Source organism: Lontra canadensis, unplaced genomic scaffold, assembly GCF_010015895.1.
Source record: "Lontra canadensis isolate GAN:19392208 unplaced genomic scaffold, GSC_riverotter_1.0 scaffold1, whole genome shotgun sequence".
In the NCBI taxonomy this organism is placed as follows: domain Eukaryota; kingdom Metazoa; phylum Chordata; class Mammalia; order Carnivora; family Mustelidae; genus Lontra; species Lontra canadensis.
Window position 1 is genome coordinate 13,570,171 of NW_022630995.1, and position 26,582 is coordinate 13,596,752.

The window sequence follows — 26,582 nt, forward strand, 5'->3', positions numbered from 1 at the left end:
CTCAGTGGGTTAAGGCCTCTGCCTTCAGCTCAGGTCGTGATCTCAGAGTCCTGGGATCAAGCCCCACATCGGGCTCTCTGCTCAGCAGGGAGCCTGCTTCCTCCTCTCTCTCTGCCTGCCTCTCTGCCTACTTCTAATCTCTGTCTGTCAAATAAATAAATAAAAAATCTTAAAAAAATATATAAAAAAAAATAAAAAAAAATAACCAATCAATATAATTTAACAGATCAATAAAAGAGAAAAACCTACTATCATCTCAATAGATGAAGAATAATATTTGACAAAATGTAATATCTATTCCCATCAAAAACACTCAGTAAACCAGAAATAGAAGGAAACCTCCTATACTTGATAAAAGGCAGTGGTGAAAAACCTATAGCTAAAATCATACTTCATGGTAAAAGACCAAGTGCTTTCCCTCTAAGCTTAGGAAAGACAGGTATTTCTGATCTCACCACTTCTATTCAACATTGTACAGTAATTCAAGTAAAAGGATGAAAAAACACCTAGATTGGAAAGAAAGAAATACAAACTGTCTTTAATGGCAGATTACGTGATTGTATATATAAAAAAGCGTATGGAATATACAAGGAGGCTAGAACTGATAACCGAGTTTACAAGGTTGCAAGATATGAGATCAACATACAAAAATCAACTGTGTCCATATACTAGCAATGAACAATTAGAAATTGAAATGATAAAATAATGCCATTTATCATAGCATCAAAAAGAAGAAATATTTAGTGATAAATATGACAAAAAGTGTGGAATCCATGTGCATTGAAAATGATAAGCTATTGCTGAGAAAACTCAGTAAAGATCTGTATAAAAAGAGATACATACACTGTTCATTGGTTAAATTATTCTTTGGATTCAACACAATCTCAGTAAAAATCCCAGAAGTCTTGATTTGGGGGTAAAAACTGATAAGTTGATTTTAAAATCATATCAGAATGCAAAGCATGTGAAATGCCAAAACAACTTTGAAAACAGATCTTGAAGCTGGAGGTATAACACTCTACAAGACTCACTATAAAGGTACATTAATCAAGACAGTGTGATATTGGCATAACAACAAGCAGATAGATCAATAGAACAGAGACGAGATTCCGGAAATATATATAATTGGACAACTGATTATTGACAAAGATAAAAAAGCAATTTCATGGATGTCATGGTGTTTTTTTCAATAAGTGATTCTGAAACACTTGCATATCTATATGTGAAACAAAGCAACACACTTCATACCTTACACTATAGACAAAAATTGACCAGAACTAATGTAGAATCTAAAACTTAATGTAGAATCTAAAACTGAAAAGTTCCAGGAGAAAATCTTTGTGACCTTTGTTTAGTCTAAGATTTCTTAAACAACACATAATAATAGATAGCAACAAAAATTTATAAACAACTTCATCAAAACTGAAAATGTCTGCTCTTTGAAAGACACTGTTAGGAGAATGAAAAGGCAAGCCATAGACTCAGAGAAAGTATTTGTGAGTTATGTATCTCACAAAGGCCTGTGTCCAGATTATATAAGGAGTTTTTGAACTCAAGAAGGTTCAACAACAACCCAATAAAAATATGAGTTAAAGGTTTGAATACACACTTCAAAAAATAAGATATGTAAATAGTAAACAATCCCATGAAAAAATGTTTAATCTCATTGGTCAGTAGAGGCTTGCAAATTCAAATCACAATGAGAGACCATCAGAAAATTACTAAAATGGCTAAAATTAAAAAGATACATCAAATGTTGGAAAGGTTGTGGAAGAATAGTACTCTCATCCCCTGCTGGTGAGAATGTAAAATGGTACAGACACCCCGAAATCTAGCTTGGCACTTTCTAGAATTTAAACGTGCACCTATCATATGATCCAGTCGTGTCCTTCCTAGATGTTTACTCAGGATAAATGAAGGCATATATCTATTCGAAGACATGTACAAGAATGTTTACAGAAACTTTACTGGTAATAGCCAGAAATCTGGAAACAACCCAAATGTTTATCAGCAGATGAATGCTTGAATAAGTTGTGATATCTCTGTACAATAGAATACACTCAACAATAAAAAATGTGAATTATTGATACATGCAAATATATGGATAAGTCTTAACATAATTATGTAGCCAAAAGACATATAAAAGAGTACATGCTATATTATTTATATAAAATTCTAAATAATGCAAACTAATCTGTAATGACATAAAGTTGGTCAGTGGTTGTCTGGAAATGGGGGATGGGATCAGGAATGGCAGTGGAGACATTACAAAAGGGCACAGGAAACTTTTGTAGGTGGTAGATACATTACTTTCTTTGATTATTGTGATGAATTCACAGATATATACAAATGTCAAATCTGCTCAAACTGTAAATGTTAAATATGTACAGTTACTTTATGTTAATTGTATCTACTCTATGTTGTTAAAACAAGAAATAGTCAATGTTTGAATTCAAAGTGTTTTTTGTTCAGATGGCCGAATGTCAAAATTGAAAAATTATTTAGGATTATATACATTGTAACCAGTGCCAATCTCAACTTTTTAATATTTTTAACATTTTGGTTTTAAGAAGCACATTTCTCTCATGATCATATGTAAATCATAAGCAAGAAGGTTTTATAAAATTTTTCCTTAATTGTGGTTTTTTCCCCTATCTGAAATGTAATTTTAACAAAAACAATGTGTTTTTGACAAACTGAGGGTTGCGGGGGGCGGGGCAGTAGGGAGAGGGTGGTTGGGTTATGGACATTGGGGAGGGTGTGTGCTATGGTGAGTGCTGTGAAGTGTGTAAACCTGGCGATTCACAGACCTGTACCCCTGGGTTTAATAAAACATTATATGTTTTTTTAAAAAATAAAAATATAAAAAGTTATTAAAAACAAAACAAAAAAATTGTGTTTTTGTAAGTGAAGCATACTGATAATCTATGCACAAAGCATGGGCATGTCCAAAAACCACGAGTTGTAGGAGGCAGGACGTCAGCTTCGAGTTCACCATCATTGGTGACTAGTCATCCAATAACAGTGTAACCTGAGGAGGGCCATTTAATAGTGTCCCTCGAGGTTTAATAAGGACAGCAGGGCTATATATTACTGGGCGGACAAATGTGACAACAGGTAAGCCTTTGGCCATCCCTTCAAGGAAGGTAAATTTACAAAGGAGCTTATTGGATGCTAGCTATTTTCTACTGCAAATCTGTCTGAAGTTCTAGCGGCTGCAAGTTTGGCTAATTTAACCCAAGAGACTTAACTTAGGTGTGAATAGCTGCTGTCTTTGAGATAAAATGCACACACTTGTATTTCAGCATGTTTAGTGTGACCTGTATAACCTTGAAGTGAAAATGTGATGGCATAGATAACTAATCTAAGAGATTCTTCATATAATAAGGAGGGAGTAATGTAAAAAGAAAGCAAATTCACTCAAAAAAAGTAAACTCAATATTGGCTTCAAAGTCATTTTGATTCCTTTTATGATTTAGAATAACAGATATGTGGTTAAATAATATAAGAAGAGCTATCCTATGCGGTGCTTGGCTGGCTCAGTCAGAGAACCGTACAACTCTTGATCTTGGGATTGTGAGTTCAAGCCCCATGTTTGGGTGGACAGATTATGTAAAAATAAAATCTTAAAAAGGAAAAAGAAGATCTAGCCTATAACATGGACACTGTGCCCCTGGATAGTTCAGCCTTGGAGTCCTCAGGTTGATGAAGATCTAGAACTCTGCACTTTTCTCGAACCCTTCTTTCTCCTCAAGCTATACACCTGGAGAAGGTTCAATTTTCCCTGCATATGAATTTAACCCTTTTGTTGCTCCTCCATGAATTCTTTTATTATTATTATTGAAGCATAATTGACACATATTAGTTTCGGGTATATAATATGATTTGATATTTGCATATATTATAACATAATCATCACAGTATCTAGTTAACTTTGTTACCGTGCATCATTACAAAATGTTTTTCTTCGGATGAGAACTTTTAAGTTTGCACTTTCAAATATGCAGTATCATATTATTAACTGTAGTCATCATGCTTTACATTGAATCCCTATGACTTGTCTATTTTATAACTGGAAATTTGTATCTTTTCACCAATTTCTCCCACCTGCCATCTTCCACCTCTGGCAACCACCAATCTGTATCCACAAGCATTTTTTGTTGTTGTTGTTCTTGTTTGTTTGTTTTTTTAGATTCCATATATAAAGAGGGGTTACGGTGCCTGGGTGGCTCAGTTGGTTAAGGGACTGCCTCCGGCTCAGGTCTTGATCCTGGAGTCCCAGGATTGAGTCCCGCATCGGGCTCCTAGCTCTGCAGGGAGTCTGCTTCTCCTGCTAACCTCTCTCTCATGCTTTCTCTCTCTCTCAAATAAATAAATAAAATCCTTAAAAAAAAAATTCTTCTTTAAAAAAAAATAAATGAGGTGATGCGACATTTGTCTTTCTCTGTCTGATGCATTTCATAATGCCCTCAAGATCCATCCATGTTGTTGCAAATGACAAGATTTCATTCTTTTTTTTTATCATATGGATGAATAATATTCCACTGTGTATTTATACCACATTTTCTTTATCCATCCATTCATTCATTGATGGATACTTAGGTCATTTCTGTGTCTTGGCGATTGTAAATAATGCTGCAACGAACATGGAGATGCATCCATATCTTTTTAAGTTAGGATTTTCTTTTTTTCCTAAAGATTTTATTTATTTGAAAGAGAGTGAGAGGGAGAGAGCACACACATGAGTGGGGAGTGGGGGAAGGGGCAGAGGGAAAAGCAGGCTCCCTAGTAAGCAGTGAGCCCGACACAGTGTTCTATCCCAGGATCCTGAGATTATGACCTGAGCTGAACGCAGATGCTTAACCGAGTGAACCACCCAGGCACTCCTAAGTTAGCATTTTCATTTCCTTTGGATAAACCACCAAAAATGGAATTGCTGGATTGTATGGTAGTTCTATTTTTACTTTTTTGAAAAACTTCCATACAATTTTCTGTGGGGGCTATGCCAATTTACATTCTCAGCAACAGTGTACAAGGGTTCCCTTGTTTCCACATCCCAGCCAACATTTCTTTTTTGTCCGATAAGCTTCTTCATGCACGTATAATTTTAGTTTGAATCTCCTGTATGGTCTTTTTTTAAAGTTGTTTTTTTTTTTTTAACCTATAGTTCCCATTACTCATCACTCACTTTGCAAATTGGTCAGAAATAGGCCATTTCTAAGATATTTAGACCAAATTATACTCTATTAGTCGACATCTTCAAGCCCCAAAGCATTTGATCAATTCTGCTTACTGGAGCTGCTAATTTTGAAAATGTTTTCCTAGGATCACAGTTATTTCATGTAGGGTTGGACATGCGTTGGAATAGTCACTGTGTTTGATGCTAATGGAAAAACTCTAATGTTTGTTTGTATAGTGAGGCTGTTCAGGCCCATCAGTCCAAATTCTAACGCTTTGACCTACATTTGAATCTGCTTTCAATTCTGATCTGTTTGGGGCAGTACTAAACACTAATCAGCTTAGTATAAGGTGCTTTATGTTTATAGTTTTCAGTGATGAGGAGGTGTGATTTGCTTTATGGGGTGTGTGTGTGTGTGTGTTTGCACACAATAATGTGCCACATTATTGTTGCAGCATTTAGAGGATCAATCTGTGGGTTTGGCCAAGTTTGTGGAATACAAGTACAAAAGTGTATTTTTTTTTCCCCAAAAAAAGATTTTACCATATTTAATGGATTTTGAAATTTTTTAAAATTCTGAAGTTAGAACAGGGGCTAATCCTTATGAGTGTCAAAGATGTGGAAATTGAAGCAAGTCCCATCAGTGCCTTCATTCTGAGAATAATTTTCCATGCTGGTTGCTATTCTGTGCCCTGCATGAGTGACTCAGTGTGTACCTAAGGACCATTTTAATGTGTGGCATCTGGATGGACACCTGGAAGCTGTGAAGCTTTGAACTAAGGAGCCATTAATGCTAAAAAAAAATTAACATTAATGTTGATTATCCTCTTTAACTTGTTTCACCCACAACTGCTCAATCATTCTGCAACCAGATTACTGCCAAGTCCATATGTTTCTGTGTCACTTAGGCCTGACTAATTAAAATATTCTGTTGTAGGTGCTACATAAATTTTAAAAGTCTGAAATGTCTCTCTAACCAACTGAAGAGACTTTTAATGTTTTATGAGAATTAATGTATACATTTCTTTAAACCTGCCAAATACTGAACATATGACCTAAAATTTTATGTTCTGTTTGGTTTTGATTCAGAACAAAAACAAATCTATGCATATCAGCTGTGTTCTAAACTTTGCCAAACTGAAATACTCTTTATAATCCTGATAGAGTTTCCTTAATGTTTTCCTTTAGATTTACTCTTGCTAATGAAATAAGGAATTTTTTTAGCCAAAGACTCTATGAGAAAAAGATTAGTCTTCATTGGTAAGGAAAGAAATGCAAACTTAAGCATCAATCAAATACCATTCCCTTCCTTCAAATTGTCACTGATATGAAAAGATAATAATCAGTGTTGGCATTCTCAAACACCGCTAATGTGAGTGCAAATTGGCAAAATATTTAAAACACAATTTGGCAGCGTAGACGGAGTGCCTTGGTGTTTTCATTTTGCTCTTTCTGTTTCATTCAAAAAGTATTATGAGGAAATAATGAGATATGTACAAATATTCATTAAAAATATTTATCATAGTGTTATTTTTTATCATGGTATTCCTTAAAACAGCAGAACTTAGAAATTTGGATGAGTAATAATGCAAAAATTGTTCAATGAATCAGCTTTTCCCCATGATAGACAAATGCCTTGCTTAAAATGTTTTTTGAAGACTAATGTCAAAGGAAATTTTCTTTTTAAAAATTTATTTAATTTGCTTTCAAATTTTAAATTTTTAATTGAAGTGTAGTTAACATATAATATTAGTTTCAGGTGTACCTCATGGTGATTTGACAATTACATACATTGCAAAATGCTCACCTTGATGAGTGTGGTTACCATCTCTCACCATGCAAAGTTATTACAGTATTATGCATTAACTGTATTCCTTATGCTGTACTTTTCATACCCATGACTTATTTATTTTATTTTTATTTATTATTTTATAACTGAAAGTTGTGCCTCTTAATCCCCTTCACTTATTTCACGTATTCCCCCACCCCCACAACCATCAGCTTGTTGTCTGTATTTATGAGTCATTTTCTTTTTTTCTGTGCTTGCTTGTTTGGTTGTTTTAGTTGCACATATAATATACATGATATCACATGGCATTAGCCTTTCTCTGTCTTATTTCACTCATTGTAATACCCTCTAGGTCCAGCTATGTTATCACAAATGGCAAGATTTCATTCCTTCTTATGGCTCAGTTTTATTTCATTCACACACACACACACACACACACACACACTTTTTCATTCATAGACACTTAGCTTGCTTCCATATTTTATTTAATTTTTTAATTTTTTATTTTTTTTTTAAATTTTATTTACTTATTTGACACAGAGAGAAATCACAAGTATGCAGAGGCAGGCAGAGAGAAGGGGAAGCAGGCTCCCTGCTGAGCAGAGAGCCCAGGACACTGAGATCATGGCCTGAGCTGAAGGCAGAGGCTTAACCCACTGAGCCACCCAGGCATCCCATTTAATATGTCTGTTATGTCACTAGGGATTCTGGTGTACACAAAAGCTGAGTCAGGAGTTCCCTTTTTAAATTTAATTAATGATGTTAGTGAAAGACATGATGCTATTACTTACTACCTCATCAATGGAAAGTATTTATTAAAACTTAGTTTGAGGTGATTCAAATAGGTTCATTTGGACACTGGTTCACACTGTAGGGATACCTTGGTATAGAGATTAATTTAAAAAATAGTTGTCTCAGTTCTTTTTGGAGGCTAGTAGGGTATAAATAGATGCACAATAAAAATAATTTTTCTTCATCATTAGATTCCAAAAAAGAACCAATAAATTAAATCAAGTCAGGTCACATGTAATTTATTTAAGAACATATGCATTATTTTCATTTTCTGTTATGGAACAAGGCCATGTATTTCTGGATTTTTTTTTTTTTTAACTTTCCATCCACTTCTTCCAACATCACTAAAGAAAATAATTTTCAGCCTATTCTCTGATACTTCATAAAATAGAGCAGCAACAAGAATCAACACAGTAACATAAACACTGAGTAATTCAGTTATGTTTGAAAACATACTCCCCAAACACACACGCACACACACACACACACACACACAGAGGTAACAAATATTTTTCCACTTTTGATTATTATCTTAACTGATTTGTGTTAGTAACAGTTGTCTGCTTATAGTTTCTGAACAGTCAGGCCCTGCTTTGGAGTCAAGCTTAAAAGACAGTGCCCCTAGGGCGCCTGGGTGGCTCAGTGGGTTAAAGCCTCTGCCTTTGGCTCAGGTCATGACCCCAGGGTCCTAGAATCGAGCCCCAAATCGGCCTCTCTGCTCAGCAGGGAGCCTACTTTCTCCTCTCTCTCTCTGCCTGCCTCTCTGTCTACTTGTGATCTCTGTCAAATAAATAAATAAAATCTTTAAAAAAAAATAAATAAAGACCGTGCCCCTTTGACACAGTCTTATGTGGTTTAAGGAGATTAAAGAAGTGATCTCCCTAGCCCTAATTTGATCCCATGGGAATATATTCTTGTTAATTTTGGTGCTCTCCACCTTTGACTATGGAAATGAGCAAACTATTTTTAGTTAATGTAAGGACATAAAAACAGAATGTTTGCCTTGTAAAAGGTGATTAAAATTTAAAATGTTATTGCTAGCTTTACCTTAAATTCATTGCTCTTGAACTATTCATTTATTAGTTTTTAGGAGTGAGCTGTTAAAATAACTAAACAAGGAAGCCGTCATACCAAGATAGGTCGGAGGCGGCATTGGCAACCTAGCTAAGCAAACCAAAACCTAAATGGGCGTCAGTGTGCTTTGGTCTGAGAAAATGAAGCTTAACAACCAATGACGGGCAAGTAGACTTTCCCACAGAAAGCCGCTGCTCAAGCCATAGCCAATCAGTTTCCTTGCTTTCCTTCTGCATCTTTTCTATGAAAACCTCTCCCCCAGCTCCTGTCCTGTCTGGGAGTGCTCTTAACCACTTGTGGTCTGGGCACTGACGAGTTGTAAACTGTACCCTCAAATGCTTGAAAATTTTAATATTCCGCAGTTTATCTTTTAACAGAGCTTAGAGCTTATGTTAAGCTTCTAAGCAAGACTTTTGATGGTGAATTGATAGTTATAAACTTATTTATCATCAAATAAAAACAATTTGGGGGACGTTTCTTTAAGTATTTCCAGAGGTATTTCTTTCATAAATTTCTCCGATGTTTAAAGTACTATTGTTTTCCAATTCTTCCTTGAGTCTACTCAAAAAGCAAGCCTCCTGACTTAGTTTAAATCCTGCTAATCTCAACTTTTTTTTGTTGTTGTTCTTGTGTAGTAGGAACATAGCTAGTCACCACTTTTATCAGAATATTTTAGAATTTAAATATCAAAGAAAATATTAAATGTTCCTGGAGAGGGTTGTTCTCAGTAAACTGAATGGGAATAAACTTGGCAGGTACGTAGTCTTTAGAAATAGTATTAATTCACACTAACACAGTATGGTAGTTAATTTAGAACCTCTGGGTGAGAAGAAAAAAAAAATGTGAGGTTCTATCAAGTTTACTGTGTGGTTGGAAACACAAAGTGCAGATCAAAGGCCCCACAGCGAAATCTGGAAAAGCTTATTTAGTTAACCCTCTTTGGTGAAATTTAGAGCAAAAGCCCATGGTTCCTTCAGCAGAGAAACCTACTTCCATGTTAGTTCGTCATTTTTTAAATAATAAGAACTTTCTGTAATAATTATTTTTCTAGACATCCAAAATTGAGCAAACTGCTCCAGTATCTCTCTCTCTCTCACTCTCTTTTTTTTTTTTAAGAGATAAAGTGTGAGTGGAGGTGGTTGGGGGGAGCAGAGGGAGAGGGAGAGAGAATTCTAAGTGGTTTCCATACCCAGCACTCTGAGCCTGACCTGGGGCTCAGTGTCATGACCTTGAGATCATAACTTGAACAGAAGCAAGAGCCAGCCGCTTAACTGACTGAGCCACCCAGGCACCCTAAAATGCTCCAATATCCTGAAGGCGCATCAGTTAGCTTTGTGTAGATGATATTAATCTTGAATACAAATAATCTGCTTCAGACTGTCATGTATGTGGAAGGTATGCGGGGGGTCCTCACTTTGCCCAATGGTGCAGAACCATAAAAAATGATTGTACAAGCTGGAACTGGGAAAGTGATTCTAAAACAATGGGGAAAATTATAATTGTTTCATAACCTTTAATTTTTTTGCAAAGATATTTAAAAACACTCTGATTTGGTTATGAATCTATACAGAAATGAATAAAATATTAAAACTATTAATTTTGTGCACTGTTATTTAAAAATTAGAAACAAAATTGTTTTTTTGTGTGAAAATCCTATCAGTTTGAACAGTGCTTGCTTTCCTTTTGTTGTAGAATTTATGACACAGAGTATTTTTTTTTTAAAGATTTTATGTATTTATTTGCCAGAGAGAGAGAGAGAGAGAGCGAGCACAGGCAGGCAGAGTGGCAGCAGAGGCAGAAGGAGAAGCAGGCTCCCCGCCGAGCAAGGAGCCCAATGTGGGACTCTATCTCAGGACACTGGGATCATGACCTGAGCCGAAGGCAGCTGCTTAACCAACTGAGCCACCCAGGCATCCCCACAGAGTATTTTTTAATGGTTTGGTAATTATTATACTCTTTTCTAAGTTTGGATCAGCTTTCAACAGAATATAGTTTGTGTTGTCAACGTCATAAAATAGCTTTGAGAGTTTCTTTAGTGTAAAGTGTTTTTGCCAACATCACTGCTTCTGGGGCATCTTTATCTCCTTCTTCAGAAGTACCCTCCTCATTGATGCCGGTAGACTCACCTTCTCTGTGTTCCTCTGGCTGCGTATGTGTAGTCTGTTAGCAGCACGGTCAACATTTCTAGTCAACTCTTTCATCTAAAATTTCATTTACGTACAATTCAAATCTGACAAAGTTACTTTCACAGTGTTTCTACCATATTGCATGCATTTTGCTTCCAGCCATGATGCTTGAGTATTTTTCAGTTACATGCTTTATGTCACATATCTTCCCAAACTCTGCTAAAGAAATGACATGATCTCCAGTTGTAGCTTCAGGAGTCTGTCCAAAAGTCCATCTAAGATAAAAAGCTTTAAAAGTTGAAATACCTTCTCAGACCAGACACTGGCTTAATCAAGTCTCGCGTTTGGTGGTAGAAAGGCAATTTTCACATTTTCATGCAAGTACCCTAGAAAATTAGAGTGACCTGGAGTATTGTCCGCCAGTATTAGTGCTTTAAATGTTCTAGATTATTTCGCCTTTTGTATCTCTCTACCCCTGGGAGATAAGGAGACAACATGACTACATGTTTTGTTGTCTATGCATAAGTAGCAGATATACAGTGACCAATCACTACCAGACTTTGAAAGAAATGACATGATTTGTCCCTGGTCATGATTTGCATCTGTTATTTATGTAGTGATTTGTGGAGTGAAGAGACAGTAGCCAATAGTTCTTTATGCAGTCACTGACAGGTAATATACACTGGCAGCTGAAATTTGAACAGTGTTTGGGGGGGACTGGTGTTATTTAATTAAATCAGAAAACTGAAATACTATTGAAAAGGAGAACTATTTTTACTAAGCTTAACACATTTATCTGAGGATTCTGTACTTAATTTTTCTCTTCACAAAAATGTGCTTAGCCTCTCATTTTTTTCCCAAATGATGGCAGTGAACTTTAAAATTTAAGAAATAATTTTAATTTGGTAAACTTTAAAGTATAAATTATTTTAACTTCCTTATACTAATAAGCAGGATAGTAGTTGGAATCTCCCTTCCATCCTATGTGCAGCTCAGGCAGGCAACAGGACAAGAAGATTTATTTCCATATCCCCCTGCATACGGTCAGCCAAGCAGCCACTAAAGATTGGATCTCTAGTGCTCTTGTTTGTATGTATAACAGGCAACAGCACTCAGGACTAAACACAGACCTTCCCTATGTTAACCAGCCAGGAGTGGAGTCTTGAAGAAAAAAATATACCCATAATTATATGCATAGTATCCTTAAGAAATTATGGAAATTTGGGGGAGTAGGTAATAGGCCTACTTCTTTCGGAAGTTGGAAGTATCAGTCTGCCTTCTTCTGGCAAATCAACAAAAAGGAAAGTTTTCCTCAGGTTCTATTAACTTAAAACATTTTTAAAAACAGGTTTGCTGAGATATAATTTGCACAATATAAAATTCCCCATTGTAAGTGTACAGTTCAATGAGTTTTAAAAACAAGGAACACTTGATAAATTTGCATGTCATTCTTGTGCAAAGCCATGCTAATCTTCACTGAGTCGTTCCAATTTTCGTTCCAATATATACTGCCAAGTCGAGCACTCTCTGAATTTTAATTTTTGGCAGAAAATTCCCACCTAATATTTTTCAGAACATAGGGGAAGGAAATAGACTTAATTAGACTTTTTTATGATGGACATCGTATGTATATTTAATATTTATTTTGGAAGCATTTAAGATAATATATGGATAGATAAATAACCAGATTCAATCAAAATGTAGTGAATCTTCATATTAGTTTTAGTATGTAGTTGTAATCCATATTCTATAACTAAAAGAAGACATTTCCTCAACATTAAGAAACTTGACTGAAGGGAAAGACTAGTTCATTTTGGAGCTAGGATATGGTCTCATATCTTTTGACTCACATCGCACTGGGATAGAAGTTTATCTGGCATTGATCCATCAAGTATAGTAATAATAGGTATTATTTATTTTGGTCTCACATAAATCATTCTAAGTTCTCTGCATGTGGTATTTCGAGTCGTTCTTATGAGAGCTCTATAAAGTAAATGCTATTATTTTCAGTAGTGCATAGATGAAGAAATTGAGGTACAGTGACTTTAGGTATATTGTCCAAAGTCATAAAAATAATCGGGGACACCATTGGGGCCCTAGTTCCAGAGTCGATTATACATACTTCACATTGTCTCATCTAATAGCCATTGAGCACAAAGGGAAAAGACAAAGACTGGGGTCCCTTGTTAGAATTTCCCTTCTGGAGTAGAAGCGGCAAAAGAAAGAATGGAAAGGAAAATTTCCATTATTCTCTGGACAGGTTTTTCCAAGTATCTCACAAACCACATTCTAATAGTAAATCATTTTGATGTAAAGGTATCTATTTCTAAACTTTTATATTTTCAGATTTGAGGTCTTGATTTATGAATTTTTTTAAAAATTGGAAATAATTTTCCACTATGCTAAAGGAGAAAGGAAAATACAGACAGAAGCACATGTGCTCAACACTGAACTTTAGGATGGTTTTACCTGTTGCTCTCTCTGCTTGATGTTGCTCTGTCCCAGATATGACATGGCTCACGCACTTATATCATTCCATGACTTTTCAAGAGTCCTCTTCTTAGATCTTCCTATTTACAGCAGTAATCCTCCATATTCTGCCTTGACTCTGTTTTATTTTTCTCTCTTGTACTACCCAACCTAAGTTCAGACTGATACTTCCAACTCAAATTCCAGACCTCAAGGCTATGGCTTAACCTCTTTTTAAAACTATGTCTGTATCTTTATCACTGAGAACAGTGGTTTTTAAGGCCATGGAAAATAATAGAAAATTTGATAACTGCACATTTTTTTTCTATCTAGAGTTGCACGTGAAATATTCTTAGAGTAAAAACACTAATACTACCATCAATGATTACTGAACAGTTAGCATTGTTTTGCTTTTGCTCTCTGTGTTATTTTCCATTTTTTATAGCTGTTCTATACCTATTGTCTGAGAATATAGCCATTTCATACCATCTTCTCTGCCTTGTCCCTCATTTAGTCTTAGTGCCACAGGTAACTTTGTATTTATGCTCTACCAGTCTTTACATCAGTGTCTGTCTACTTATTTTGCTTGTCAGAAGGTTATTCTCCATTAGATTCCTTAGTAAGGGCTCAAGGGAACAATATTCCCGGAATTATTGCACACTGGTTAGAATTTGCCCAAGCTCTTTGAACTTGAAAATATGTTTTGCTGGATAAAAATAATTCTTGGCTCACACTTTTCTTATTCTTGAATATCTTAAATATGTTAACCACATTTTCTTTCCTATAAAAGTCATGTACTCTTTTACCTTTGTTTTCTAGGTACCTAAATGATTATTTCTTCCATCTCTCCCTTCCTTCCTCTCTTTTTAAAGTCACTTAGTTTTACTGGAATATGTCTTTATTGTTATGGCTCATTTTCTCAGTAATGTTATGTACAGTTCCAATATGCAGTTTTACATCTTTTATTTTAGGAAACTTTTCTGCAATTATTGGATTTGGTATTTGTTCTGTTTCCTTACTTTTGGTTTCATCTTCTTTCTTCTCCTACTATCCATATGCTCAACTTTTTTTTGCCTGTCTTCAATATTTTTAACTTTCTCTTGATTCCTTCTTTTCTTTTATTGCTTGTTGAGTTCTAAAGTTTTTCTCTCTCACTTTTTATTTTGCTGAAGCTATCATCTGCTGTGTTTATCCCTTATTTATGTTATTTCTCATTTTTGGAATTCTCTCTTCTTTTATTTCTAATTATATCCAGAGTTATGGAATATTGTTTCTGAGCTTTTCTAGTTCTGATTTATGTTGTTTTCTTTCATGTTTTATAGCATTTTCTTAATGTTTCTTAGCTAGTTTTGAAATCGTAGGTTACAGTTTTGTTCTTTTTGTGGTCATATTTTTTGGCAGGCTTTTATTGTCTGCAGTACATTATTCTGCTTTTTTTCTCTCTTTTTCTTATGATAATTTTCTATGGGAATGACCTTGATACTTACGTTGCTCATGTTTATATGAAATGAATTTTTCTAAGGCAAGGCTTAGGAAAGTTTATATAACTTCACAGAACTCCCTCTTCTGTTGTTTTCATATTGTTTAAACATGTGGTAATGTGCTCTCTGGGATTTCATCTGGACTTTGACCCCCTTTTTCTTTGCTGCTTCTATCCTGTTCAGTTTTGGTTGCTCTTCTAGCAATTCCTTTTCAGTGTGGGTTCCCGCCCTTGACGGCCAGTACTGAGAGCTAACAGGTGTTCTCAGTTATGGTTGTTCAGTATTTCTTGGAAGGGGAGAGATTATATTCACAAACTCCTTATACTTTCAGCTGTTGCTCCCACATTGCTCTCTGCTTTCCAGTGAATGCGTGTTGGCAGTTTTAGTGTCCTATTCTCAGACTCTGAAGATCCTACTCTGTTATGTTCTTCCTCTTCCTCCTGTAGAGACGCAGATATCATGAAGTTTTAAAGTTATAGGTAGTTTGCCTCTGCCCCACGTATTTTGGAGCTTACAGGGATAATTATTCATCAAGTTTTTAAATTTTATTTTATTTTTCAAATATTTTATTTGTTTATTGGGGGGCAGGGCAGGAGGAGGTCAGAGGGAGAGGAGAAGCAGACTCCCCATTGAGCAGGGAGCCTGACCAGGCCACTTGGGGCTGGATCCTGGGACTCCAGGATCATGTGCTGAGCTGAAGGCCCAGGCTTAACTGACTAAGCCCTCAGGCACCCCTCATCTAATTTTATTTTATTTTTAAAATTAAAAAAATATATATTTATTTATCTGAGAGAGACAGTGAGAGAGCACAAGCAGGGGGGAGGGGCAGAAGGAGAGGGAGAAACAGGCTCCCCAATGAGCAGGGAGCTCAATGTGGGACTCAATCCCAGGACCCTGAAATCATAACCTGAGCCCAAGGCAGAAGCTTAATCACCTGAGCCACCCAGGCACCCTCTAATTCTATTTTAAATGCTATTCTGTTTTACTGGTTTTGCCATCTAAGTGTTCTATTTTTATGTGGGGATTTGGTGGGATTAAAAGTCTGCAGAGCCACCCCTACCATCTTCTAGAATCCTCCCTCTTATGTCGGTTTTCAACACATACCTTTAATTACATGGCAGCCATTTGACTTTCCTCAGTAAATTCTTTTTAATATTAATTGGATTACATAATATGTACATACATATTAATATATTAAAGCCAAAAATTACCAGTCACTTAACCTGACACTTTTAAAGATCCTTTATAGGTAGAATTATTTTGGGAGACTCAGGTCCATCTTGAAATCAATTTATATGAATTTTACCTCAGAGTAAACAGCAAACAACAATTTTTTTTTTTTTTTAAGTGATACAGCTTTCAGAGTCATAATACTTTCTGGTAGAAACAATTTTGTGGGGAAAAAAACTCCATCTCAACTGATTGAATGCTCAGGTTTCCCTTCAAACGATCAAGTTTGAAGTGTTTTAAAGGACAGTTTTACTCAGATGATAGAAATATGAAAAAGAATAAAAACGAAAGGATTGCACTTACTTGGAGGCAGTTCTTTTTCTTTGAGGTATGGTGTTTGTTGTAGGCTATTGGAGACTATTGGCCTATTCATGGCATTAGTGGTAGCCATTTCCAGACAAGGCAAGGCTTTCACAGATAACTCTTAGAGTGCTGTGAAATGATCCAAATTGGAAGGCAAGGAAATGAAAACGTGTACTTGCTTGAAAGACCGTGAATGCTCATAAAAATGAGCTGTTATGGTGGTCTTTCATCCCAATCCCTGCAGATAAAAAGCTATCTCCACATGATTTGCTAAAGCCCTCTTACCTCACTTTCACTGAGCAAGGAATCATGATTCAAAACAGGGTAGGTTTTTTTTTTTTTTTTTTTTTTGGTCAAGTTGCTATGGTGAGATTAAAAAAAAAACCTCTAAATGTTCATGCAATTGGAATATTTCTTTTATCATGCCTTCTGATAAACTACATACGCACTTTTTTTCTTAAAAGGAAATGCTTAAGTGAATTCCTACTCCTTTAAGAGCTTCCCCGGCTCCTCCCCCCACACCTCCCCCCACACACCAGTAGCTAGGTTTTGCATACTATGGACAGATTTCCAATGTAAATCTGGTTTTCTTCTTCATTCTTTTTTTTTTTTTTGAATAATAAGCAGTAGAAACGAATCTTTATCTGTTATAAAAGCATACATGAATTTTGTCTCATTCTGCTAAGTGTCTTTATTTGTTAACACAATCACAATGAACAGAGAAATGCTTCTATTACTCTTGATCCCATGTACTCTCCCGTGTCAATTCATTTTTCCTCTAAATGAATTTGGATTCCAATGGAGGGGAAAAACAGACTTTAAATTTTATTTATTTACTTATTTCTGCAGTGCTCTTTGAGATGCCTATGTGGATGTGGATGTAAGAAACAAGAAAAAAGCCTGTTCATTGATCTTTTTTCTCTGCAATTCCATGCAGACATTTGGGGGCCGGGAAGATATTTTCATTTTGTAGTTGCTTTACATGAGGAATAAGAGATGTGGTGCATCTAGAGTTTTCTCAGGCTGATATTATTAATGAAAAATAGACTCATGGAAATAATAGTGTCCAGTATTTAACCTGATACACAGATCGTTGGACAATTTTATCCTGGATGGATGCATGTTTTTTGGATACTCAAATCAAATATTCCTTAAGATCGAGTAGGTTTGGGATGAGACCATTTACTCTATAGATTTAACCAAGATTTTATCATAGTATAAAACCGACACAATATTTTCATTTATTTGTCCGTTCAGTAAGCACTTACTAGGCATGTGTGTTTTGGGTTTGTTACAACATACACTTCCATCCTGCTCTCTTCAAGTTTTGTTTATAGAGATTTTTTTTTTTACATAGAGTGTATTTTGCTTTGTTTTTGTTTTTTTGTGACTATTTGTGCTGATAGTTACGGCGCCTGGTTCTAGATCTGTTTTCTGCAGTGAAATTTCAGTGTGATCTCTCACCAGGTATTTAATCCATTTTCATCCTCGAGGAAAAAGGGGGAAAAAAACTGCTCTTATTATCTGCTGTTTCTAGAAATGAGATTAGAGCAGATAGAAGTTAGCCAGAACTTGGAAGCATCTCACCTCACTCAAATAGATGATGCTGAGGAGTGACAGTGATTACGAAGATCAATGTCTTTTTTCAGACAATGAAACTGGGATAGTTGACTTTTGACTCTATTGGTTATGTACAAAAACTTACCTCAAAATGGAGATTAGGTAATAGAAACAAATGAAAATTGTGAAGTTTTGCTAGGGATCAGTAAGATAAGCATGAGAAGCCTTTCTCATATAAACTTTAAGTCTTGGCTCTAACCTTAGCTTTACCCACAAAGCCAGGTGCTAGAGCTAAGTGAGCATCTTTCCTTCCAGCCTGCTCTCTTTTCCAAATTAGAGGAAATATTTTAAGGGAAAAGCGACAGGGGTGGGGGAGCACCTATGATGGGTGTACCTTATGATTGGCCAAGAAAGAAAGAAATGATGATCGTTTTCCCTGTCGGTGGCATATTACAAGGGACCTGAAGCAAAATAATATCACAAGGAAAGGGTTGCTTTCTAGCTGGGTCAGAGAAAAGTTAGGGATTCTACCTAAAATATGAATTCCTAGAGGAAAAACTATATTAACATGGAAAGTTAATGAGGGAATTGAAATTATCCTTTGATAGATGTCTGCCTTGCTTATATATTTGCAGTGAGGTAGTAAAGTGTGAGAAATGTCCCCTACTGGCATTGTAAAAATACGGGTGTTGTAATTAATTAAGATGATATATCGAAACATTGGCAAAGTTTAGTATTTGCTAATACATATGTGGCACAATTTCAGCCAGGGTTATTGTTGTTGTTATCTAATTTCACAACATATGCTTTTTTAGGACTGTCATCTTTTTAGGATTTACAAAGGAAATAAAAATCAGGCTATTATCTGACTTTTGTTCCTGAGAAGCTAATGAGCAACAGTCATTACTCATAACAGAGTAATTAATTGGGTTTCCACTCTGTGCCAGACAGTGAGCTGGGATCTGGGCTCACTTAGATAAGAAACAGTTCTTTTTCTCATGGCACTCACAGTGTAGGGAGAGACAGGTAAACAAATCATTGCCATATAAGTTGATAAATGCTATAATAAATGTCTGAACAGATGCCATGAACATAGAGGAGGGCGTATTTAAGTGCCTCCAGCAGAAAGCAAGGGTTATCAGAGTAGCTGGTACATGCCTTGTAACAAGACTTCACAAAGTTTTAGAGGAAGGGAGAGGAAAAGCAACTTTAAAGCATTAGCAGCACAAAGATACACAAAGTTTGAATGAAGAGAGGGTCAATTTGAGAAATACCTTACCATGATGCCAAAGACAGAATTTTTTAAAAGATTTTATTTATTTATTAGAGAGAGAGCATGAGCAGGGGGAGCTGCAGAGGGAGAAGCAGACTCCCCACTGAGCAGGGAACCTTATGTAGGGCTTGATCCTGGGACTCCGGGATCATGACCTGAGCTGAAGGCAGATGTTTACTTGACTGAGCCACCCAGGCACCTCTAAAGAGTTAGAATTTTATCGAAGAATATAAGCAGATATCCTAGTTTATAGATACAATCAACATAGCTTACTCAAAATTGAATAAATACTGGTGGCTCATCTACTATGTGCCAGGCTACCATGAACTTTTTATGTGCCATGTGGTATACTAAAGTTCGAGCTGAAGAATTAAACAGGTGTGACAGTTACGTGGTGGAAGAAGAGAAGATGACTGGTAATAGAAAACTAAAAGAGGCTTAAGCAAAAGAATGTTTATTCCCACAGATCGATGAATCAGAAGATGAGCAATGCCTGGGTGGATTTAGGGGCTTATGCCGTCGTCAGCACCAAGGATCTTTCCATCCTTCATCTTTAGCTTGGGACTTTATGGTCAAAAAATGACTCCCAAACCTGCTAGTATCATCCCGTTATGCAACCAGTCCACATATAGCAAGGAACAAGAGAAAGGCTGAGAATTTTAGTCTCCCCTTTGTGAGGCATGTCTTTCTGGGAAGGCTCCTAGAAGAGTCTTCTGTGTTTCATCTGTCTCATTGGAGATAACTCACTATACAGACATAAAACTTTCAAGGGAGGTTGGGAAAGGGAATAATATTTATGTTCAGCCTTTATTGTAGGTGGGGAGATTTGCAGTGAGGGAAAGGCGGTAGAAAATGGCTGTTAAATTAGTAACCAACAGTGTTCGACTCTTCTTAGGTAAAATTCGTATTTGAGAGTCAAGAGGAAGAAGACTTAGTGTTGAAGTAGATGCGGAAATGGGAGAAGACCAGATAATGGTGGTGCATTTGACAAATGGGAGGTCACTACTGACTTCTACTCTGGAAATTCCAGTGGAGTTTACTATGAGGAGCTAAAATTCAGTGTGCCAAGAAGTGAATTGGTCTTGAGGAACCAGATAAAGAAACTGCTTTCCTAAAAACAACCAACAAACCAACAGCTCCTAGTGAAGAAGACAGAAAGAAGCAGCCTATGTTGGAGTGAGATTAAGGAAAAGCTTTTTATTCAGGGGACAGGAGAGAATGGATCATATTTACATGCTTTGGTGGGGGGTGCACATAGGTAGGAAAAAATATCAGTTATAAGAACTGGGTGTGGTAATTGATAGTTTAGAGTTCCAGAGTAGATTAGAATAGACAAATGCTGGGAGGAGGAATTATTTTTATATTCAGGAGGAGAAGGAGGCTAGAATATGGAGTTAGGCATAATTAGCCTATAGATGGTGATTAAAATCCAGCCTAAGACCAGAACAGAGATCAATTCATAGATGAGTTTGGAAATTAAGGGACTCAGGAGCTGCTGCATAATGACCTCTGTTTTATTGAAAATTTGGAGATAATGTCAGATACTGAAACTCTGTATGTGTAGAAGGGGAGAGGGTGTGATGGGTGATAACGGTGGGTTGGAAGAGTTTAAGATGTGGGTATAAATTTGGAATAGCCAAAGCATGAAATTAGAAATAGTTTTATTAGGGATCAGTAAAAGGACTGTTGGAATGTATTCAGTACCAGACTGTCATTAAAAACATACCTTTAAATAATGCAGACTTATAGGAGTACATTTTCTTCCATAGTGCTCAATAGCTAGTAAGCACAAGTAGATAAGGCCATTAGTTTGAACGAGCCAGGGTTAAACATTATCAAGGAAGAGAGGATGTGACTATAATAGAGCAACCTAGAATATCATTAAAAAGAGATCAGGACTTTGAGTGTAAAATGAGAAAAATGAATCTATGAGGAATGCTACCAGACTGGAAAAATAGAAAAGGTCTGTAATTTTATATTGTGTCTATATCTATCACAAAACCCCACTCATTTAGTACTTAGTAGTCATATTTATCTGGCTGTATAGTCAATCCTCAGCCATAGTTAATTAGCCCAAGGGTCAATACTTGGTGGTTTTCATTGGCCTGTGAATCAACAGCACATTATTGAGAAATAAGTTTGTTTCTTTCGTGAACTGGAATTCAGAAACAGTCATTAATTTGGGTTAGGCTGGCATTGAGGTAATGCAAATGAAAGAGATTTATAGTCAGATTCTGCTACTGCTACATGGCAAAGCAGAGAATGCTGATGTCCAGTAAGAAAAGAAACACACAGAGAGATCAGAGATGAACAAATAAAGAAAATACTACTTGGGACCTTGATGCCTTTGCAGCTGCTTATTCTAACACCTTTTGAAGTTTAGCTTTGTTTATACCATTCATTTGATTCTGTGAGATATGCCTGCATTTTAGATTAAGTTTTCCTTTTATGCTTGAGCTAGTTTAAGTTAGCATTATTTAAATCCCAAAGGGTCTTATGAAGGACTAGATCAAAGGACTGAAGGTCTACACTAGTCAAAGAAGAGATTCAATGCTAATGGGTGTTCTGGAGAAGTAAAATACTAGGAAAGTTTATGAGAGACCTGTTAGAAGGATGGCATGAAATTGAATGTTTTTTTCAGTTTGAGAATTTCAGAAGTAAATTTTGTAGCTATATATGATGATACTCTATTGTAAGGCAGTAGAAGAATGCACTGAAGAGGAGTAGAGGTCAACTGTTTAGGTCAAAGGAGCCAAGGAACTATTAGGACAGATTTTGAAATTAGCTAGGAGTTGTAGTGAAACAGAGTGAGTTGGTTGACAAACACTTGACTGAACATGGAAGTGCGATCTAAAGTTTGGTAGATAAATTCAAGTGTTGTGGAAAGGGTTAGCTAAGATGGGATGAACCTCAAAAGATGATTCCTGGAAGTACAAAATCACAATGGTATAGAAAGAACGGTGAGGAAAAGAGAAAGTCTCCCTTGTATTCTATCTGTGAGCTACTTGGCCACTAGAGAGTAAATAATCTCCAAAGAATAAATTGTTTCCCACTCAGTGTATTTGAACATCATTATTTACTGACAACAAATCCTAAGGAGATCTTACGGGGTACAAACAAACAAAACCAGGACAAAACAACAACAAAAACAGGAAATGCTCAGAAAGGAGAAACCACAAAGAAAATAACCAACTATTAATACTAACATAGTGTTTGGCTATAGAATCACTTGTAAATAGTCTATACAGAATCATCTAACTTCATATACTACATATACTATGTATATCATCTGTACATCTATACATCTATACATTTTCTGGAATGAAAATACTAATGTTGGTTGTCAGAGTAGAAATTCTGAGGGAGTCCCAGCTGCATATCAAATCCTGGGCATCATGGAATGATCACCCACAAAAATTATATTGTCCAAGAAGTAAGGAAAAGCATTTTGGTGCCATATAGTCAATGCAACTATATTTATTTATCCAATTCTAGCAGTTGCTTAGTGGTGGTGTCCTGTAAGTAAAGCGGTCGAAGAGAACAAGAGGACCAGAGGAGAGGAAGACAGACTTTTCAAAAATAGTGCTTTAGGCTTTAAGTTTAGACTTAGAATTTTTAATATTTTCAAAACTTGCTTTCACAATGCTTGTGATTTATTTTGCTTCACATGCACTCCTCCATCACTTCATATAATTGGCTTTGGTTTAAACAAGCTCAGCATCCTGTCCTCTAAGCAACTAATAAAATTTATTTTAAGTTTTGGGTTGTTTTTGTGAATGTATACCTTGCTTTACTAATGGAACGGTGAGATCCTCAAGAGCAGGACATTTTACTTTTATAGTCACAGAGATTCTAAAACAGTGTTTGAGCATAGAGTAGGTGTGGGGCAAATGGATATTGCCTAAGGGATTGACTGATGGAATTACCAAGCACAAGGCAAAGATGTCCAAACAGAATCTATGAGGAGAGGATAAAGGAAAGGCTATTGTTGCTAATTGTGTTTCTGTATCAATTCTACTTCCAAGAAGATTCATTATTACATTCTTTGAGAAGGGAAGGATTTTAACCAAATCTGATATTGCTAACACATCCTTGTTCTGGTAACCAAGGTGTAAGCAGCGTAAATGCAGTTAGTACATTTTGGTAAGAGTAGGAAAGATTTTTTATTTATTTTTTGGGGGCTTTTTTTTTTTTTTCAAAGTCTGTCTCAAGTAAATGCTATAACTATATTTTGATCTGTGATTTACCCTCAGTGTACTAATCATTTAGAAATTATCACATCAAAATGAGCCCCAAGAAAAGATTGGAAAAGCCATTTTTATTCCACATCTGTAACATTGTAGGCAGAGTGTTAATAATTGATAGTGTTTATATATTATATTTAATTTCACAATATCCTTATTATAATAATTCTTGAAAATATCATTATGAAGACCTTTATTTTAAGGGCATTATTTAAGGGCAAAGAAAGACAAGTTGTGAAGTTATTTGGCTCTTCCAGAAGTACACAACTAAGTGGCAAAGATAAAAGTCTAATTTAGATCTGATTTCAAAGGTGGATTATTTTGTTGCTTTGTGCTATTGGAGAAGATTCTGTATTCTCCCAAAAGCTTACTAAGGTCGGAGCCAGTCACAGTGGTGGCAGCAGCAACAGAAGCTGTAAGAGTAAGTAGCAGGTGCAGACATAACAGCAGCAGTGTAACCGATATTTATTAAATGCTTGCCATGTGCCAAGAACGGTTCTGCATGCTTTACATGCATTAGGAAAGGAGGACCATGATAGGAAAGGAGGCAACTATATTCCAGGATCATAGCTTAGTTTAACTACATGTGGGCTTTGTTTATCTAAAACACCTTTCTTGGCTGTGTAATTAACAGCAGGCTGTGTAATCCCATGTGTAATTTCCAAGCATTACTTTCCTCCAGCCTCTTAAACTTGTCCCACTCTTCGTATATGTGGGAGAAAAAGCAACAGCATGTCTTTGTTCCATATATATTGGCTGTTGGAAAGCAGTTTGCCAGGGTCTGTTCTTAATAGTCAAGGGCACAGATTTCATTTTCATGCCCATTATGCATCAATAGCTCGAATCAGATACATTATGAGTCACGGCTGCCTTACATTTCCTAAGCTGCTGTGTTAATGTTCCTTTGCTTAAGACTGCTACGTGCTTATTAGTGTCCAGTGGTAACTGGTTCCTACTGAGTCAATGCATCTCTAAAGAATTATCAAGGATGTTATATACTGAGTTAAAAATGAACACGATTTTGGGCTGCAACAAAAGTCATAAAAAGACAATCATGTATAAATTTAAGAGCCTTGTGAAGTGTACAGAATAGGAAAACTCAAAATTACATGAAGAGTTACACATATTTACAGAAATCTTTCTCCTTTGGCATTTCTGAAAGTGCTAGTTTTCCTTCTGCTTTCTGCCTTGAAATTACTTCAACACCAACACATGCCAAATAAAACCATCTTTTCCCAGTCTCCCTGCAATTTCATTTAAACTTATTTTACCTAGAAAATGTCTCTCCAAGAAGCCTACTCATTCCTGTGTACAAAGGCAGCTAAGATGGGGAAAGATGGTAGGTTGTCTAGAGATACTAGAAGTGGGCTTGAAGGAGAAAATTAACTCACCTGAAAGGTTTGAATAAATTTGATTGAAAAACAATTACGAAAAGTTGAAGTCATTGTGGGATGCACAACAAATGCTATGGACAGCAAATTCCTTTTATATTTTATTGGAGTAATATGTTATTTTATCTATTGCCTTCTGTTCATTAGAATTTGTCAGTTGAACCTAAAATGATATTTGAAAAATGAACTTTTATGTTTAAAGATGGATAATATTTCACCTATATCCATTCTGAAATCATGTAAGATGTGTAAAAGTAAATAGTAGTGATATGGGGAACATTTTGTATAGTAATTCAAAATTGCTTAATTTCAATTTAGCATAATATTTAAGGTACAGTTCTGACTGTAGATCTGACTATAGTTTGAACTTATTTTTATATGAACACCCTGTGAAAATTATTAGTACTCAATTTTTCTATTATTAACATTTACTAAGCTATTATCTAATTGTGTAAAATTTCTTGCCTATTCTTTTTTTTTTTTTAAGATTTTATTTACTTATTTGACAGACAGAGATCACAAATAGGCAGAGAGGCAGGCAGAGAGAGAGGAGGAAGCAGGCTCCCTGCTGAGCAGAGAGCCCGATGCGGGGCTCAATCCCAGGACCCTGAGATCATGACCTGAGCAGAAGGCGGAGACTTTAACCCACTGAGCCACCCAGGCGCCTCTTTTTTGCCTATTCTAACGACCCATAATATTGAAAGTTCCACAGGAGTATATTTCCATGCTCCTTGGTTTGATTTCAAGCAAAATGTATAATGGAGGAAAAAGTATTTGGTATAAATGTTAAGAAGGGCATGTTTGTTTAAGAGTGTCTAGCTCAGTTGATTTAATGTCTGCCTTCAGCTCGGGTCACGATCCCAGTGTCCTGGGATCAAGCCTCACATCGGGCTCCCTGCTTAGCGAGGAAACTGCTCCCCCCTTGCCTCTGTCCCAGATTCGTGCTTGTGCACTCTCTCTCTAGAGCTCTCTCTCTCTCTCAAATAAATAAATAAATAAATAAATAAATAAAATCTTAAAAAAAAAAAAAAGGGCGTGTGTATCCTGAGGGGAATTAAAGATAAAAGGTCTAAAGAAAGGGGTGCTGATTATAACCTTGAGTAGTATGGATCCTAAAGTTACCTCTAAAAAAATAGGAATATCTGAACTGATCTCATGTTAATAATCAAAAGTTATATATATTCCATATATTCTGATATATATATTCCATATATTTTTCTCTACATAATAGTAAGAATAGCATAATATACACCAAATCAAGGCTTAGCAAACACTTTCCTATACATGATCCAATTTAATAGATAATTACTGATAAACAAGACCTACTAATTGGTGGAAACATTCCTTTTAGATTATTCATGTCAAACTTCATCATAAGAAGAAAGGGTAATTGCTACTTGTGATGTCAAACACACAAATTTTCCAAAACAATTAATATTCTCTTATTGTTGATTTTAAGGAATCGATTGTACCCAATTACCATTCTAAGCTTCAGTTTGCAGATGAACATATAGACTTGTGGTATTCTTTCTTTTTGTGTCTGTTTTATAAGGTATATAGTAGATACAAGAAACATAAAACTCATGGTAGCATCAGCCCTGTTAAAACTTTTGTGAACTTTCTTGCCGTGTTTTTCCTCTTTGTCTTTATTTATAAAATTGTGATAGCAAT

The 26,582-nt window shown here is 35.9% G+C and overlaps 1 non-coding gene across 1 annotated transcript; it reads right to left on the reverse strand.

Moving 5' to 3' along the window:
- Positions 1–12,374: 12,374 nt before the first annotated feature.
- LOC116871801 lies at positions 12,375–12,484 on the reverse strand. The gene has a single exon (XR_004383515.1). It is a non-coding gene; the product is annotated as a U6 spliceosomal RNA (small nuclear RNA).
- Between the last annotated feature and the right edge of the window lie 14,098 nt (positions 12,485–26,582).